Source organism: Mytilus galloprovincialis, chromosome 4 (assembly GCF_965363235.1).
Source record: "Mytilus galloprovincialis chromosome 4, xbMytGall1.hap1.1, whole genome shotgun sequence".
Classification (NCBI taxonomy): domain Eukaryota; kingdom Metazoa; phylum Mollusca; class Bivalvia; order Mytilida; family Mytilidae; genus Mytilus; species Mytilus galloprovincialis.
In genome coordinates this window covers 57,130,149-57,149,504 of record NC_134841.1, presented here as the reverse complement: position 1 = coordinate 57,149,504, position 19,356 = coordinate 57,130,149, and the positions used below count along the sequence as shown (strand labels likewise).

The 19,356-nt window shown below is 33.3% G+C and overlaps 1 long non-coding RNA gene across 1 annotated transcript; it reads left to right on the top strand.

The window, feature by feature from the left end:
* The first annotated feature begins 2,517 nt into the window (after positions 1–2,517).
* LOC143070661 (uncharacterized) lies at positions 2,518–4,623 on the top strand. Its single transcript, XR_012976628.1, has 3 exons — positions 2,518–2,601; positions 3,470–3,585; positions 3,793–4,623. It is a non-coding gene; the product is annotated as an uncharacterized LOC143070661 (long non-coding RNA).
* The last annotated feature ends 14,733 nt before the right edge of the window (positions 4,624–19,356 follow it).

The window sequence follows — 19,356 nt, the reverse complement described above, 5'->3', positions numbered from 1 at the left end:
TTGGTCTCTTGCGGAGAGTTGTCTCTCATTGGCAATCATACCACATCTTCTTTCTTTATCAAGATTAAATTCTGAAAAATTGCAACAGGAAAGAGTCGGTATTTAAAGATGATATTAATTTATAGTTTTTTGTTGCAGGTAGACAGCCTCTACGTGGCCCGGCCTGCACAGATGAAGAGGAGGGAGGACACCACACCACTCATGGCTTGGGCAGGGTTTTCACACGTGGGTATTATTCCGTCATTACAGTTTTTCTTCAAACTTTGTTTATATTCGATAGGCAATAAGATCTGTTTTTTCTGGAATAGTTTGAAAAAAAACAGAGGCTTTATTTATGTTAAAATGGGACTTTTAAAAGCGGTATTCACTCTGCGGAGAGCAAACTTTTGGTTTTGATTTAAAAATGCCATGGGGTTTGGACTTTGCTCATTGTTGAAGGCCGTACGGTTACCTATAATTGTTAGTTTCTGTGTCATTTTGGTCTCTTGCGGAGAGTTGTCTCTCATTGGCAATCATACCACATCTTCTTTCTTTATCAAGATTAAATTCTGAAAAATTGCAACAGGAAAGAGTCGGTATTTAAAGATGATATTAATTTATAGTTTTTTGTTGCAGGTAGACAGCCTCTACGTGGCCCGGCCTGCACAGATGAAGAGGAGGGAGGACACCACACCACTCATGGCTTGGGCAGGGTTTTCACACGTGGGTATTATTCCGTCATTACAGTTTTTCTTCAAACTTTGTTTATATTCGATAGGCAATAAGATCTGTTTTTTCTGGAATAGTTTGAAAAAAAACAGAGGCTTTATTTATGTTAAAATGGGACTTTTAAAAGCGGTATTCACTCTGCGGAGAGCAAACTTTTGGTTTTGATTTAAAAATGCCATGGGGTTTGGACTTTGCTCATTGTTGAAGGCCGTACGGTTACCTATAATTGTTAGTTTCTGTGTCATTTTGGTCTCTTGCGGAGAGTTGTCTCTCATTGGCAATCATACCACATCTTCTTTCTTTATCAAGATTAAATTCTGAAAAATTGCAACAGGAAAGAGTCGGTATTTAAAGATGATATTAATTTATAGTTTTTTGTTGCAGGTAGACAGCCTCTACGTGGCCCGGCCTGCACAGATGAAGAGGAGGGAGGACACCACACCACTCATGGCTTGGGCAGGGTTTTCACACGTGGGTATTATTCCGTCATTACAGTTTTTCTTCAAACTTTGTTTATATTCGATAGGCAATAAGATCTGTTTTTTCTGGAATAGTTTGAAAAAAAACAGAGGCTTTATTTATGTTAAAATGGGACTTTTAAAAGCAGTATTCACACTGCGGAGAGCAAACTTTTGGTTTTGATTTAAAAATGCCATGGGGTTTGGACTTTGCTCATTGTTGAAGGCCGTACGGTTACCTATAATTGTTAGTTTCTGTGTCATTTTGGTCTCTTGCGGAGAGTTGTCTCTCATTGGCAATCATACCACATCTTCTTTCTTTATCAAGATTAAATTCTGAAAAATTGCAACAGGAAAGAGTCGGTATTTAAAGATGATATTAATTTATAGTTTTTTGTTGCAGGTAGACAGCCTCTACGTGGCCCGGCCTGCACAGATGAAGAGGAGGGAGGACACCACACCACTCATGGCTTGGGCAGGGTTTTCACACGTGGGTATTATTCCGTCATTACAGTTTTTCTTCAAACTTTGTTTATATTCGATAGGCAATAAGATCTGTTTTTTCTGGAATAGTTTGAAAAAAAACAGAGGCTTTATTTATGTTAAAATGGGACTTTTAAAAGCAGTATTCACTCTGCGGAGAGCAAACTTTTGGTTTTGATTTAAAAATGCCATGGGGTTTGGACTTTGCTCATTGTTGAAGGCCGTACGGTTACCTATAATTGTTAGTTTCTGTGTCATTTTGGTCTCTTGCGGAGAGTTGTCTCTCATTGGCAATCATACCACATCTTCTTTCTTTATCAAGATTTAATTTTGAAAAATTGCAACAGGAAAGAGTCGGTATTTAAAGATGATATTAATTTATAGTTTTTTGTTGCAGGTAGACAGCCTCTACGTGGCCCGGCCTGCACAGACGAAGAGGAGGGAGGACACCACACCACTCATGGCTTGGACAGGGTTTTAACACGTGGGTATTATTCCGTCATCTTCAAACTTTGTTTATAATCGATAGGCAATAAGATCTGTTTTTTTCTGGAATAGTTTGAAAAAAAACAGAGGCTTTATTTATGTTAAAATGGGACTTTTAAAAGCAGTATTCACTCTGCGGAGAGCAAACTTTTGGTTTTGATTTAAAAATGCCATGGGGTTTGGACTTTGCTCATTGTTGAAGGCCGTACGGTTACCTATAATTGTTAGTTTCTGTGTCATTTTGGTCTCTTGCGGAGAGTTGTCTCTCATTGGCAATCATACCACATCTTCTTTCTTTATCAAGATTAAATTCTGAAAAATTGCAACAGGAAAGAGTTGGTATTTAAAGATGATATTAATTTATAGTTTTTTGTTGCAGGTAGACAGCCTCTACGTGGCCCGGCCTGCACAGATGAAGAGGAGGGAGGACACCACACCACTCATGGCTTGGGCAGGGTTTTAACACGTGGGTATTATTCCGTCATTACAGTTTTTCTTCAAACTTTGTTTATATTCGATAGGCAATAAGATCTGTTTTTTTCTGGAATAGTTTGAAAAAAAAACAGAGGCTTTATTTATGTTAAAATGGGACTTTGAAAAGCAGTATTCACTCTGCGGAGAGCAAACTTTTGGTTTTGATTTAAAAATGCCATGGGGTTTGGACTTTGCTCATTGTTGAAGGCCGTACGGTTACCTATAATTGTTAGTTTCTGTGTCATTTTGGTCTCTTACGGAGAGTTGTCTCTCATTGGCAATCATACCACATCTTCTTTCTTTATCAAGATTAAATTCTGAAAAATTGCAACAGGAAAGAGTCGGTATTTAAAGATGATATTAATTTATAGTTTTTTGTTGCAGGTAGACAGCCTCTACGTGGCCCGGCCTGCACAGATGAAGAGGAGGGAGGACACCACACCACTCATGGCTTGGGCAGGGTTTTCACACGTGGGTATTATTCCGTCATTACAGTTTTTCTTCAAACTTTGTTTATATTCGATAGGCAATAAGATCTGTTTTTTCTGGAATAGTTTGAAAAAAAACAGAGGCTTTATTTATGTTAAAATGGGACTTTTAAAAGCAGTATTCACTCTACGGAGAGCAAACTTTTGGTTTTGATTTAAAAATGCCATGGGGTTTGGACTTTGCTCATTGTTGAAGGCCATACGGTTACCTATAATTGTTAGTTTCTGTGTCATTTTGGTCTCTTGCGGAGAGTTGTCTCTCATTGGCAATCATACCACATCTTCTTTCTTTATCAAGATTAAATTCTGAAAAATTGCAACAGGAAAGAGTCGGTATTTAAAGATGATATTAATTGATAGTTTTTGTTGCAGGTAGACAGCCTCTACGTGGCCGGCCTGCACAGATGAAAAGGAGGACACCACTCATGGCTTGGGATGTGAACTTTGCTCATTGTTGAAGACTGTACGGAAAGAGTCTCTATTTAAAGGTGATATTAAGTTAGTTTTTTGTTGCAGTTATACAGTACGAAATTTTATTACAAATTTGTCTTTAATTCCTATTATTCATTTATTTTATTACTGTAATAAGAATGTAAAGTAATTTTAAATATATAACTTGTCTCTTATTTTGAATTTGACATGCATCACATTGACATGCATCACATAAACTTCTGTGTTGATTGTTTTTGTTACAGATTCAACTTATGAGATGTTTGAGTTGTAGAAGGTGCAGCATGGCAGCAGAAGATGTAAAATTGAGTTGTGATGAGACAGTTTAATTCTTTAGATATTAAAAATCTCAAATGAGAATTTTCCAAATGCCCTCAATATGTCTGCAATGTTATAACATGCAGAATTAAGAATGTACCAGTATTGTAATGCCATTTCCAATATTCACAAGTAGTTTCTGATTGTTAATTTAGATATTTACTTATTTACCTGAATTTTTCATTCAAACATTTTTCAACATTTTTGTTAGATATATTTCAAATTAAGAATTTAAAAGAAATCAATTTTAAATTTACACAAAAACTTATGGTTTAGTTCATGCACCTGGTTTAGTTCATGCACCTTAGAATTTATATCTTTAAGGTTTTGTTTTGGACTAAGCAAATATCAAATTATCAATTCATTTCAGAAGTACATTTTGCTTGCATGGTATGATCTTCACTAACATTTAACATAGTTTGTTTCTGAGTTTCCGAGGTAGTTCTCGTTGGGGTGTTTCTTGTTTTTTTCTATGGAGGAATCAGTGGTTTCTATGTCTTTAGGATATGGTTTTGTCATTTGTCATTCAAATGGAATTGTCAATGTAATTCTGAAATGATTTTTTATTGTCCTTGAAAAAGTAAACATATTAGTTGAGTCATAGAAGGTGCATGAACATTTGAACTGTGAATTTATAATATTTAAATAGTTTTTTGGAAATTAAATGTATAAAATTGTAATTTTTCAAATTTTATTTCCAACCGAATCAAACTTTTTAGCCAAAATTTTGAGAAAATGGGTGACCATTACTGTTATATTTTACATTTACTGTTATATTTTATATTTATATTTTACATTTACTGTTATATTTTACATTTACTGTTATATTTTATATTTACTGTTATATTTTATATTTAGTGTTATATTTTACATTTACTGTTATATTTTACATTTACTGTTATATTTTATATTTACTGTTATATTTTACATTTACTGTTATATTTTACTGTTATATTTTATATTTACTGTTATATTTTACATTTACTGTTATATTTTACATTTACTGTTATATTTTATATTTAGTGATGATAGACTATTATTGTTTTTATACCATTGCTTAATATATTGTGTTTCTGTTCTATATATTTTTTTCAATTCGTCCCTTTATTTGTTAATCCATATATACAAACACGTCTAAACATCAGCCCAATATATATATCAATACTTATTAAAGTAATGCGACTTCTATTTATTTTACATTAAATAATTTAGCTTTTCAACTATCAATTTAAATAGAGCCTGAATTTATAATCTCTTTAAATTCAACTTGACTGCACTTTTGAATATGCACAATATGCAGGAAATAAAAGTTTCTAATATAATAACTCATGTATAAAACAAACGGATCTGTGAAATGCAACTTTTCTAAAATAATAACAATGTTCCTTTTCTACTTTTATCAATATTAAAATATGTGCAGTAACCATGATAACTGAAATATCCTTTCAACCAGAAATCATTAAGAATATTATTTCCCATATTGTTCCCTAAAAAAACATAATTTAGGTCTCATAATCAGTTAAAATAAATATTTTACTATTTTAGTCCTAAAATACTTGTATTTTCATAAAATTAATATAAAAGATTTTAAAACATTCCATTATAAGATTTGAATTTTTAAAAATATTTCAATGTTTCTATGTACTATATTTTTCAAAATAATATTCCCTTACAACAGTTTATTTGAACTCGAAAGTTTATCATCAAAACAATTATTGTTGATTAAGTTGCATTATGTCAATACACTGAATGACAATAGTTAACAATAGTAAATAACACCATTATAAAACAAAATCATCAAAATTATGGTTCCTGAAATATTTTGAATAAATCCGTTCATTCCTTCTTAATTTGTATTTTTAGTACACAGTAGGACAAATTCATTCATTTGTTTTAATAAACCTCCATAAAGAATCTTATTTTAGACTTTCAAATCCTAAGTAAAGTTATTTAATTATAACTTTGATAGCTTTATTATTAAATTTTTTTTGAAATAATAAAACTATCACAGTTTTTAAATAAACTTTCAAATTAACTATTAAGAAAATAAATATGAATCATTTTTCAGATAATTACATCAATTCCCTTTCTGAATTTCAATATTTTCCATAAATTCTATAAAAACTTATTTGATATTAAACTTGAAATGAAACCAGCTTACCAATGTTACTATTTTTTAGAAAAAGCGTTAAAGGGACGAAACTCACAAGGCAAAATTGACACCAAAATTGAAATGAAAATAATAATAAATGCACTTAGCAATATATTTTTGATTTAATTTAAAAAAAAAACAAAAAAAAAAAACATTTCTCTCATATTTGATTAGTTTGTTAAAATGGCCTTGGGAGTCTAGGCAGACACACTCAATGAAATAAGTTCCCCAACAAACATGATGTTTTTTTGGTGTAATGTAAATGTGTGTAATGCCTACTGACGAGTCCAAATCACACATTCACATTATACTTTTACCATTTTATATTACTACAAAAGCTATTATATCCATTTGCATGCCATATGATGGAGAAGAATTCATAACAACATACAAACAAACAAAAGTGAATATGTACTACAGTACAGTGAGTTTTTCTTTTGGTATGCAATCCCATATAGTTGAATCTATGAAGACCCAGTTAACATTACACGTTATAAATAAAACAAGACATCACTGCGAACGTGTGGTAAAGAATTTTTATCTCTACCCCTAGACATGTGGTTGTCAACTGAAACCAAGGTTTTTAACTACAACCTTTGACCTACACAGTTGTACATAAATTATGATCCCGTCACTGGTGTTGGTTAATATACATGTCAAGTATAAACTTTGAAACATAACAGATCTCTAGATACAGAGTGGACACTATTTACCATAGGACATAGAGAGTTGTAAACTAAAAGTTTTTGACTTTGACTTAGGAAGTTGTACATGATATTATGACACACCCACTGGTTGATATTCATGTCAAGTATAAACGTTGAAATCACATCAGTTCTGGAGATACAAAATGGACATGATCCTTAACATGGACATGGGATTGTCATCTGAAACATTTTTAACTTTGACTTGGGAAGTTGTACATACATTATGACCCCCACCCCCTTTTTGGTGTTGGATAATTTATGTCAAATACAGACTATAATCATAATGAATCCAAAAATAAGGACGGACAAACATACTGATCACTATATTGCGACCCGCCTTTCCATTGGGCCTTAATTAAGAAATATTAACACTGTCAAGCATCCTTACACTGATTGCTTACATTGTATACTCTCCACACATGTCTGTGTCCACCCTTGTATATTAATTGGGGACGAATTTATTATATACTGATATTGTTATTGTTGCAAACTTTGAAAAGTGTCAACTTTTACTATCTACACGATGTGAAGACAACTGTATGAGAGTTAATACAGACAAAGAAAGATGTACAATTTTGAGCACCATCTATACCTAGATCAATTGTAATTGTCATTTGTTATAAATGAGCATTTAATTAGACTATATCACTGCAATAACGATTGCATCCATACTTGCCAACTTTTCAAAATTCCTGTGGTGCTTTTACGTGCAAGATGGCTCTTTCAGTCTTAAAAAACCTTCAAATGTATCTTAACCCTTACAGAACTGAAATGTTTGCAGCAGGTCTGCAGCATACTTGCTGCAGGTCTGCTGCAAACAAAAAGCTTGCAGGAACCCTTTGAATAATGTTTGCAGAAGTTTGCAGCTAGCTGCGAACCTCCTGCAAACATTGCAGCTTTTTGCTGCAAGCTTGCGGCAAGTTTGCAGAAACTTTTATGTTTGCAGTAAGATTGCAGGAAACTCTAGAATTTAAGGGATGTTCCCAGCTAGATTGCAGGAATCTTTGACAATTCTATATGTTTGCAAGAGCATTGCAAGAATTACATAAAACGAATGAGCATGCCCATTGGTAACTTCCTGGAAGATACAGATTTGAAATTTGAAAATGTTGAAGGTGTTTGAGTCATGTTATCATACAATGTATTGGTATTCAGGGAGTATTTTAGGTTGGGAATTAAAAGAAAAGTTTTCAAAGACATTTGTTGTAAGTATTGATTCTTCATAGACGTGTAAATATATGAAATTTGTCCCCTCAATAAAATACCTGGCCCTTAAAAATGTGTACTACTTTAGTGTAAATGAACGTCGTTGTATTAAAACTCAAACATATATAAATAAACATAAATTAAAAAAACATACAAGACTGACAAAGGCCAGAGGCTATTGACTTAGTACAGGCCCAAACACGGCGGGTTTTAAGATATTTTGTGAGAACTCAACCCTTTCCCTATAGGCACTGCCTACGGTTACATGGAAATGTAACAATAATAAAAATGTTATTGTTACATCGGAGACAACCGTAGCCAGTGCCTTCCCTATACCTCAAACCAATGCATGATAAAAAAAAAAAAAAAACACACAGCAATATACACAGTAAAACTATATTTCAAAGAAGTCCGAATCTAATGCCAGAAAAGGCAATAACAATAACTCAGCAAAATGACTAGGATACATAAATTAACAAAGGACAACTAGCAGTCACTGACATGTCATATCCAGAAGTCAATCGAACTGATGGAAACGATTGTCTTCATCATATGAATATCAGGCACAACCCCTCCTGTTAATGGAATAGTATCATACCCTCATAAAATATACGAGAACATAACCTGTGTGACGCCAACAACTGGTTTTAGAATACATGTGTTTATTTTCAATGCAAAGTGTAGATCATAATTTTCTGAAGGATTTCTTTTTTACAGATGTGAAATGCTGTTAAATTGTATCTCAATCCTGTCTGATCCTTATTGCTTAAGCCACAGTCACACTGTCACGTTTTACTACGTTTTGAAAGCGAAGCGAAACGTGAATATACGTTACGAAGCGTATCGAAACGTAGTGATCCTTTATTTAAAACGGGACCTGTCCCGTATGTTTTGAAACTTCAACAGCAAACGTAGCGAAAATTGAAACGAAGTAGAACCCTAGTAAACAAGTATCAATGCTTAGGGGAACATATAAACAAAACGTGCTAACCACGTATCGATACGTATCAATGAAGGGTGGAAACGTGGGTTTACACTTGCTAATATGTAGCAAAACGTGATAAGAATACGTTCTTATCCCGTTTTGGTACGTATTAGCACAAACCTAGTAAAACCTAACTTTAAAATAAACGGGACATTTTTATTCAAAACGTAGTTGAAACGTAGCATTTTGAAACATAATAACATGTGACAAGGTGAATGGGGCTTATACTAGGACCTGATCAAACATCACTTTTTATGCAATTTTAAGTTAACCGTAGTGATGTCTGAGTTCAATGGAGTGAACATGATATTTGTTAAGCAAACGACAACAGTCAACCATTCTCGACCGTTTACAATCACATAGTTTACCTATTAAAATATGTTGACTGTTTTATAAAAATAATTACCTTCCTCCACTTCTTTCTTCCCATAAACATATCATAACTAGTCGCATCGGTTAGGCGTAACGATCAAATCTGATGCCTCGTACTGCGCGAGTGTAGCACGTTCTAGATGTTCAAAAACCCCCGCAACATTATTTGGAGCCGTCCTCATTGTTCCTTTTGCTGGTATGTTGGAAAGAAGTATTTCTGCTGTACTCTAACATACTCACATCTACCAATGAAGAACGAAATTCCTGCACTTTCTTCCAGGAAAGCCGTTTTTCGAACAAACTGTAGCCTATATTAGTTTGCTTTCATTTGCATGTACATGAAATATTTGCCACTGAACGTTAAACAAGCAACAATCAATCATCAACTAATTAAGATAAGGACATTAATGTATACTCTTTCATAATAAGGATGCTTGATATATACATAATATTTTTTATCTGATCGAAAAAAAAATGGTAAAAAGTACTGATATGTATAAAAAAAAATATCGTCTTATCCGAATTCGGATTACCACCAAGAAGAGTTTATATTGAATATAGATATACTTATCCGAATTCGGATAAGGATCTTCATTGCATACCAAACTCTGTGAGGTCATACATTTTTCTTATCCGAATTCGGATAAGGATCGTCATTGCATACCAAACTCTGTGAGGTCATACATTTTTCTTATCCGAATTCGGATAAGGATCGTCATTGCATACCAAACTCTATGAGGTCATACATTTTTCTTATCCGAATTCGGATAAGGATCGTCATAGCATACCAAACTCTGTGAGGTCATACATTTTTCTTATACGAATTCGGATAAGGATCGTCATTGCATACCAAACTCTATGAGGTCATACATTTTTCTTATCCGAATTCGGATAAGGATCGTCATAGCATACCAAAATCTGTGAGGTCATACATTTTTCTTATCCGGATTCGGATAAGGATCGTCATAGCATACAAAACTCTGTGAGGTCATACATTTTTCTTATCCGAATTCGGATAAGGATCGTCATAGCATACCAAACTCTGTGAGGTCATACATTTTTCTTATCCGAATTCGGATAAGAACAGTTATAAGTCCTTGATAATGAGTATTATGTATTCTATACAAATTCGGATAACATTAGTTTCTGACCGATTCCCGATCTAAACTGTGATAATTCGAATATTAATTCTTCTTGTCTTCTTGTCCAAACTCAGATAACACAATGACACTGCAATTTTACTGTTGAGTCCAACATATAAAAGTGTCGCCTACCAACATTCTTATTTCAGAAATCTCGCTTATCCGAAACACCTATTGACTTGAGCATATGGAAATGCTCAAAAGCAATTGGAAGCATGCATGAAGTTTTGAAAAAACATTTTCAAACATGTAACAACTATACATACACTCAAGAATGTTTGGAGATTATAACTTATTTTAAAATATTGTGTTGTTATATTATGTGAAAATATTAATTAAAAAGCAGTATATATGCACAAAATAAAAATTAAAAAGCAGTATATACATGATATATGCACAAAATAAATTTCAAATAAACCTTTTTTCGTATTTTAGATATGCATGCAATTCATTTAGCACGTACTTGAACAACAAGAAATCTTTAAATTATTTTTTAAAGCAATAAACCGTTGCTATGATAATTATGCGAATGATAAATTATTCGAATTATTGTATGTACGTATGTAACCAAACTTTTCATAATTTACTGTGTAATAAAGATAATGTGATGTGTATACACAACATGACTTAATTAATTGGTTAATATTGTAAAATCATTTATGTAGTTCCTGCAAGTTTGCAGCAAACACGCAGGAGAAAAAATAATTTGAATATAATTGTTTGCAGCAGGTCTGCAGCAAACCCGCAGCAGGTCTGCTACAAACACGCCGGAGAATAATTAATTTGCATAAAAATGTTTGCAGCAGGTCTACGCAGCAGGTCTGCTGCAAACACGCAGGAGAAAGAATAATTTGCATAAAAATGTTTGCAGCAGGTCTGCAAGCAAACACTCATTTGCATGGTAAATTGTTTGCAGCAGACCTGCAGCGTATTTGCAGCAAACAATATTTTGTAAAATGGTTGAATTGGCCTGTAAAATTCAATTCTTGGGTGAAAGCTAGTGACCTTAAAGATTTATAATTATTTATACATTATGTTGTTCATATTTAATACAATGTATCTTTAATTAATAAAATCTGTTTGAAACTGATGCTAGTTTGTTTTGATAATCTGATTAAGAAACTGGCGTTTCAAGATTTTCCACGCCCCATTCAAATTTCTGTCACCAGAAACAGAGCTGGCACCCCAAAGGGTCCACATGAACTGTTAGTCGGAAAGGATTTCCCAGTCATAGCGGGGACATATCATATTGCTTTCCTTTCCGTTATAGCTATGATATCGCCCTAAACTGGTACACCTAGTTCATGCGTAGGAAGGCCTCAGACTTACAAAGTTTACTATTATTACAAAAAATGATGTTTATCTTTTTATGATGTTATGACTTTTTTTTTCTTCAAAATATTTGTATAAATATATAATATGATGACCATAAACACTTACCTTGATACAACTGTCGTAGATCCTGCTCGTTAACTGTGTTAGAATGTGTCTGAAATGTATATATATACACATGGAAAAAGGTATTACAACACCAAATTGAAATTGGAATTAAAAAAACACTCTTTATTTTTTTCTGAACTTTAGTTAAACATTATTTAAATATCACCTGAGTTGGATCAATAATTATCGACTCGATAAGTTCTTATCTGCACATGCAGCTACTGTACCCGTAAACAGCAAAACAGGTGTTTTTATCCTCATTGTTTTCAACACTTTAAATAACCAAGTTTATAAAGTTATGTGATTGACACCTTGTAATGGGTCCTCCACAACTCTTAACCGCAGCAAGATGGCAGATTATTAGCATGAGAGAAGCAGGAATGTCGCTGTGACAACCGCACGTATTGTCGGTCATCACTATTCCACTATTAGTCGTTTTGAGAATAAAAATCAGGCAAAAAAACGATGTTAAAGACTATCCGAGATCAAAAAGACCCCCTATGCCATCTGCTAGGGAAAATCAATCATAATGAAGCTTAGTCAGAAAGAAACCCATTGCATACAAAACAATCCTACAAAGAGAGTGTTGGGCATACAGGAGCTTTTTAACAAAAAATGTTCGAGATTGACTCATCTCTACGGGTTATTTTTTTATAAGACCATTTCGGGGACCTTTGCCTACGAACAGACACACAGGTATCCATATCCAATGTAGTGCAGAGCTCGCCAAAATTGGAAATAAGCATCGTGGAGGAAGATCCATTGTTCAAATGGAATTCTGTTTATCTTCCTTGTCCCGATAGTAGCCCGGATTTGAACCATATCGAGCATATATGGTACACTATTTGGCGTAATATGCGCGAAAGGACACCCCAGTCAAAACACGTGATGAAATAAACAATACCCTTCATCAGAAATGGTTGCTGCTACCTTAGCAACAAATTAGTCGATTTATGACTGGAATCATAAGACGTTAAGTGACGGTTGATCGTTTGAATGGAGGCTGCGCACAAAGTACTTATTCTTTGGCGTATAACGATCAACCATGATGTGAACAATCATCTTAAGATTAATTTTGAAATGTCTGACATTGTTAATTTCGACTACAGTAAAAGTTGTAAAATACAGTTTTTTGTACAAAAAACACTCCATTTTGTTTTTAAAAATTTGGTTAGATAAATCATTTCTTTTCCAAACATTTTTTGTTTGTTATAATGCCAATGTAATCAAAAACAATGTTTCAATATTATTTTACAAAAATATTATCATATTCCATCCAAAATAAAAGGCTGATTTTTCAAGTTTTAAAAAATCAAGGTGTTGCAATACTATTTTCCATTTGTATATATGGAAGTTTTTAACGACCTTGACTGGCTATACAGCCCTCGCACGGTCGGCAAGTCTGAAATGTGATCCGCTATCGGGTTTATATACGACATGACTAAACCATGTAATCGTAGGGGTATATAGCAATGTAAATCAGATTAAAAACAAATAGTATGAGGTATACTTTCAGTATATGTTCATAAATAATAATTATTTCGATGTTTGATAACTGATATGTAATTAATATTTCAATGTTAACCAATGGAATAATAATAAAAAAAATAGAAAATTGCAACACCTTACACCCCTCAAATTGAATTCGTCCATTTTTCTACGCACAGTATACGTTGAACCACCATACTGAACAGACGTGTTTAAGGCTCCGAAATGTAAAAAGATAATTCCTATATATCTAGTTATTCCCCTTAAACTATTTTCTAAATATTCTTCCTGAGACATATTTTGTAGCACAACGGACAGAAATATTAAATTGAAATAATGCAGAAATTATGTTTACCAAAGTAATGTTATAATCTGTTAATCAATACTGTTATTTACACGTGTACATGCATGTCCCATAGGGAATGACCAGATAAGTCGAAAATCAATAATGATGGGTTGCTACCCCCGAGTTTAACTTAGTGATTTTACAGAAATCAGTTTGCAGGGTTTTTATGCCCCACCTACGATAGTAGAGGGGCATTATGTTTTCTGGTATGTGCGTCCGTCCGTCCGTCCGTCCGTCCGTCCGTCCGTTCGTTCGTTCGTTCGTTCGTTCGTTCGTTCGTTCAGGTTAAAGTTTTTGGTCAAGGTAGTTTTTGATGAAGTTGAAGTCCAATCGGCTTGAAACTTAGTACACATGTGTCCTATGATATGAACTTTCTAATTTAAATGCCAAATTAGAGTTTTAACTCCAATTTCACGGTTCACTGAACATAGAAAATGATTGTGCAATTTTCAGGTTAAAGTTTTTGGTCAAGGTAGTTTTTGATGAAGTTGAAGTCCAATCAATTTGAAACTTAGTATACATGTTCCCTATGATATGATCTTTCGGATTTAAATGCCAAATCAGAGTTTTTACCCCAATTTCGGGGTCCACTAAACATAGAAAATGATAGTGCGAGTGGGGCTTCCGTGTACTATGGACATATAACGCAAACCATTGCGAGATAAGGCAAACCTTTGCGTTTAACGCAAACATGACCCAAATATTTGCTATTATGGACGACTTCAAAAATTTGATTTGTACAGTCGGGAAAAGCTTACCAAGAACTAAGCTGGTAATTTCCTAAATTCTACCAAGGCCAACCAATTATCAAGCTAATCGTACAATTTACAATGTCAACAAGCATCTTTTCTCTCTACAGGAACAACATGTGGAAATTTTGGACAATTCTTTGGACTTTCTATATGGAGACCAGCCCAATCTTACTTTATTTGCAGACCATGTTCACACAGATGTTGCTGGTGCCAAAGTTTTAAGCCACAACATTATCTCGTGCGTGAACACTTTGTTTGAATTCTCAAATTGTACATCAGAAACTCAATCAAATTTTCAATCGGTGAGGTCAACAGGGAGGAGATTTATTCCATTCAACAACACAACAACTCAACAACAAAATGTGTTCAGTCAAACGTACTGGAGGTAAAGAATTTAACCAATAACTTTTCTACTACCAGAAGATGTAATTCTATTTTAGGAAATCTTGTCAGTATTATTATTTTGTTTTTATGTACTGCAACACATATTCTATTATCTAATTCCAAATCATCTCCATTTTCAAACCCTTTTATATTTCCACACACAAGCCACTTAATATATGTCACAAGTTAAACATAAATCATATATTGACAAAGTTTTCTGAAATTAAATACCTGCTATCAAAATCAAACACAGATGTGCTGTGTTTAAGTGAAACATTTTTGTCAGATTCTGTCCAAAATTAAGAAATAGAGTAAGGGTTATGATACAAACAGAAAAGACAGAATTGGAAAATCTGGCGGTGGGTTTTTAATTTATATTTCTAACATGTTAACCACAATAAGACGATATGATTTAGAAAATGATGATATAGAATCAATTTGGATCGAAATTATTTTTGTTCATCAAAAACCTATAAAATAGTAATGCAGAGTAAATTACAAACTTTGAATCAATGTTAACAAATGTCAATATTGAAGATAAGGAAATGATTATTTTGGGTGACTTTAATATTAATTTGGCGTCGAGAAAAATTCCAGCTAAATGGTCACATTTGAAAAACATTTTAAACTTGTCTCAATTAGTCTCAGTTCCCACTCGAGTCGCACAAACATCTTCCACTTTGGTAGACCATATTTATAGCAATGAAACAGATAATATTCATTTTATGTTCCGAAGTATTCTATCAGTGACCATTATCCAGTATGCATTTCTCACAAAAGAGGGTTAAAATCGAAAAAGAAAATTCATGAATATATTACGTTTAGATCTACTAAACATTTTAATGAAAATGATTTTTATCAATCACATATCACAGTGTTCATTTAATTGTGTATTAGAAATCGATGACCCCGAAGCATTGTTGTCTTTTTACAGAGGATGACCTTGAGGTCACTCCGATGTATTGTTATCGCTTAAATTTCCGTCATTCATAAATTATAGTCAAATTAGTTTTGGGTTTTCAACACCAGTGAAAAAAAAAGTGCATTTTTCATACCTGCGATTTCTGTTCTCCGGTTGTACGATGTTTCAACAAAATATGGAATCATTTCAGTTGTTGATTTAGTGGTGAAAATTTGACTGAATTATATCTTAATAAATACGATTTTATATGTTTAATTGGTGTTTCAGAAAGAGGTTAGGTGCTCTTGTTCATTCATAAAATTATCGTTCATTCATAAATTTATCGTAAAAATATCACAAGGTCAAGGTCATAGTATTATGTGAAGGTCAAGGTGAAATTTCATCATGACCTGACATTGACCTCAAATTGAAGGTCTTGACTTACTGATCATCTTTGCAGTTTATAGTAGGTTGATATCTAGTACCTTTAAAAAGATATACGCAAAATTCTATACTTTTAAGAATCATCCCGTAGTAACTTTTGAACAGACGGTCGGACATTTTTGGGCTTATTATATAAAATGTAGAGCTCGTCGAGAGGAACATTTTATACGCTGTATGTATGCAGCAAAGTCTTATCGTTTTTCTAATATGTAAGCTTGAAATTGCAGCGTAATTTTTTTTTGCACTCGGTGACCTTTGACCTTGGTGCAAATTGAAGGTCACATGAACTTAAGACTATTAGAGTAGGTCCCAAGTCTTTACGACTTCCGGTTCTCGAGATACAATTTTTCAAAAATTGTGTATATTTTTTCAAGGGAAATAACTCATTATAAGGGTTAACAACAAAATGATTGTATATGTTTATGAGCAATGCCATCTCGTCTTGTACATGCTGCCGTTTTCAAATCGATTCTATCTTTAATACTTTTTGAGAAAAATGCAAAAGAAAAAAATTGCTTCAAGGGGACATAACTCTCATATTGGATGATGAAATCCTTAGCAGCCTCATATGGTAACACATCATGATGAGATCTACCTATTGCCAAAATAAAGTCATGATATCTTTTAAAATATTTATGGGGGGCAATGTTGAAAAAAAATCAATATAAGGGAGATAACTTCTAAAGGGGATGATGAAATCCTACAAAAGTTCATCTGGTATAAGTTCATGATGAGGTCTATCGATGGTTTAAATTTGGTATTGATAACTCTTATAGACGCGGTAGGAGGGTGTGCCAAAACAATGCTGGAAGAAAAAAAAGAAAAAACTAGTATCTCAATTGTTTGTAAAACAATTGAAAGGTCTTTCCTGTAAAAGTGATGTTTTCGTATTGTACTTTGTACGACCTTTCGTTTGATATACGACAAGCATACCTTCTGAAACTTTTCGCTTTTTACACTTAATGACCTCATCCGCCTACATTTTTGAGATCGGAAATATGATATATGGAACAGAGTAGATGAGCTTTCATTTGATATGCGACACCACCATGTTCTTGAAAGTTTGATTTTTGCACTTAATAACCCTATCCAACTAATTTTTGGAGGTCGGGAATTTGATATTTCAAATGTAGTCATCACGACCTTTCATTTGATATACAACAACCCTACCTTAAAAGAACATTTATTTTTTGCACTCAATGACCCCATCCAACCCATTTTTGGGAGACGTCAATTTGAAATTTGAAATGTACGCTTTATGTTCTTTCATTTGATATGCGACAACCTTACCAACTGAGAAATTTGAATGTTTGCACTAAATGACCCCACCCGTCCCCCTGGGATGAAAAGGGGGTTTAAAATTTTCATTTTTAAGTAGAGTTTATTAAGACCTTCAATTTGATATATCAGATTACCCCACATGACAAAGTGCAAATAATGATGCAATATCAACTATATAAATAGAAGTTATGAAACTTACAAAGTCAATGCAAAACTTGAAAATTTCAAATTGATTTTTTGGTGTTTTTTTCCATGGAATGTGTTTGGTATTTGGTCAAACATATTACTATGTCAACCTCTTCAATTTCTTAAACATTTTAAGTGGTAAGCTCTTGATGATTCAGAAATACATGCCTCCGCTCGAAAAACTTCAAACTGTATTATCTCTAAAACGACAATAGATATCTCAAATCTGTTAAATGATAAATGATCTACAGTTTAAGGACAACATTATAGAAAAAGAATTGGGACAATTTCGAAGTTCACCAAGGTCACAATTAATCATCAAATATATGATGCAATACAAAACTTGAGAACCGGAAGTCGTAGAGACATAGGACTATCACCATTTAACTCAGGACCACTTGACCTTTCAAATATCACAAGGTCAAGGTCATAGTATAATGTGAAGGTCAAGGTGAAATTTCATCATGACCTGACATTGACCTCAAATTGAAGGTCTTGATCTACTGATCATCTTTGCAGTTTATAGTAGGTTGATATCTGTTACCTTTAAAAAGATATACACACAATACTATACTTTTAAGAATCATCCCGTTGTAACTTTTGAACAGACAGTCGTACTTTTTTGAACTTATCATATAAAATGTAGAGCTCGTCGAGAGGAACATTTTATACGCTGTATGTATGCAGCAAAGTCTTACCGTTTTCCTAATATGTAAGCTTGAAATTGCAGCGTAATTTTTTTCTGCACTCGGTGACCTTTGACCTTGGATGCACATTAAAGGTCACATGAATTAAAGATTATTGGTGAAGGTCCCAAGTCTCTACGACTTCCGGTTCTGGAAATAAAAATTTTCTAAAATTGTTTACAATTTTTCAATGGGAATAACTCTTTATAAGGGTTAATAACAAAATGATTGTATATGTTCATTAACATTACCATCTGTTCTCGTACATGTTGCCGTTTTCAAATCGATTCTATTTCTAGTACTTTTTGAGAAAAATGCAAAGGAAAGAAATTGTTTCAAGGGGATATAACTCTCATAGGGGACGATGAAATCCTATTCAGCCTCATATGGTAATACATAATGGTGAGATGTACCTTTTGTCTAAATAAGGTCATGATATCTTTAAAAACAACGAGGGGGGGCCATGTGGAAAAAAATCAATAAAAGGGAGATAACTTCTTAAGGGGATGATGAAATCCTACAAAAGTTCATCAGGTAACAGTTCATGATGAGGTCTATCGATGGTTTAAATTTGGTTTTGATAACTCCAATAGAAGCTGTAGGAGGGCGTGCCAAACAAATGCTGGAAGAAAAAAAAAAAAAAACTAGTATCTCAATTGTTTGTAAAACAATTGAAAGGTCTTTCCTGTAAAAGTGATGTTTTCGTAATGTTCTTTGTACGACCTTTCGTTTGATATACGACAAGCATACCTTTTGAAACTTTTCGCTTTTTACACTTAATGACCTCATCCGCCTACATTTTTGAGATCGGAAGTATGATATATGTAACACAGGGTAGATGAGCTTTCATTTGATATGCGACAACGCCATGTTCTAAAAAGTTTGATTTTTGCACTTAATAACCCCATCCAACCAATTTTTAGAGGTTGGGAATTTGATATTTCAAATGTACACATCATGACCTTTCATTTGATATACAACAACCCTATCGTAAAAGAAAATCTATTTTTTGCACTCAA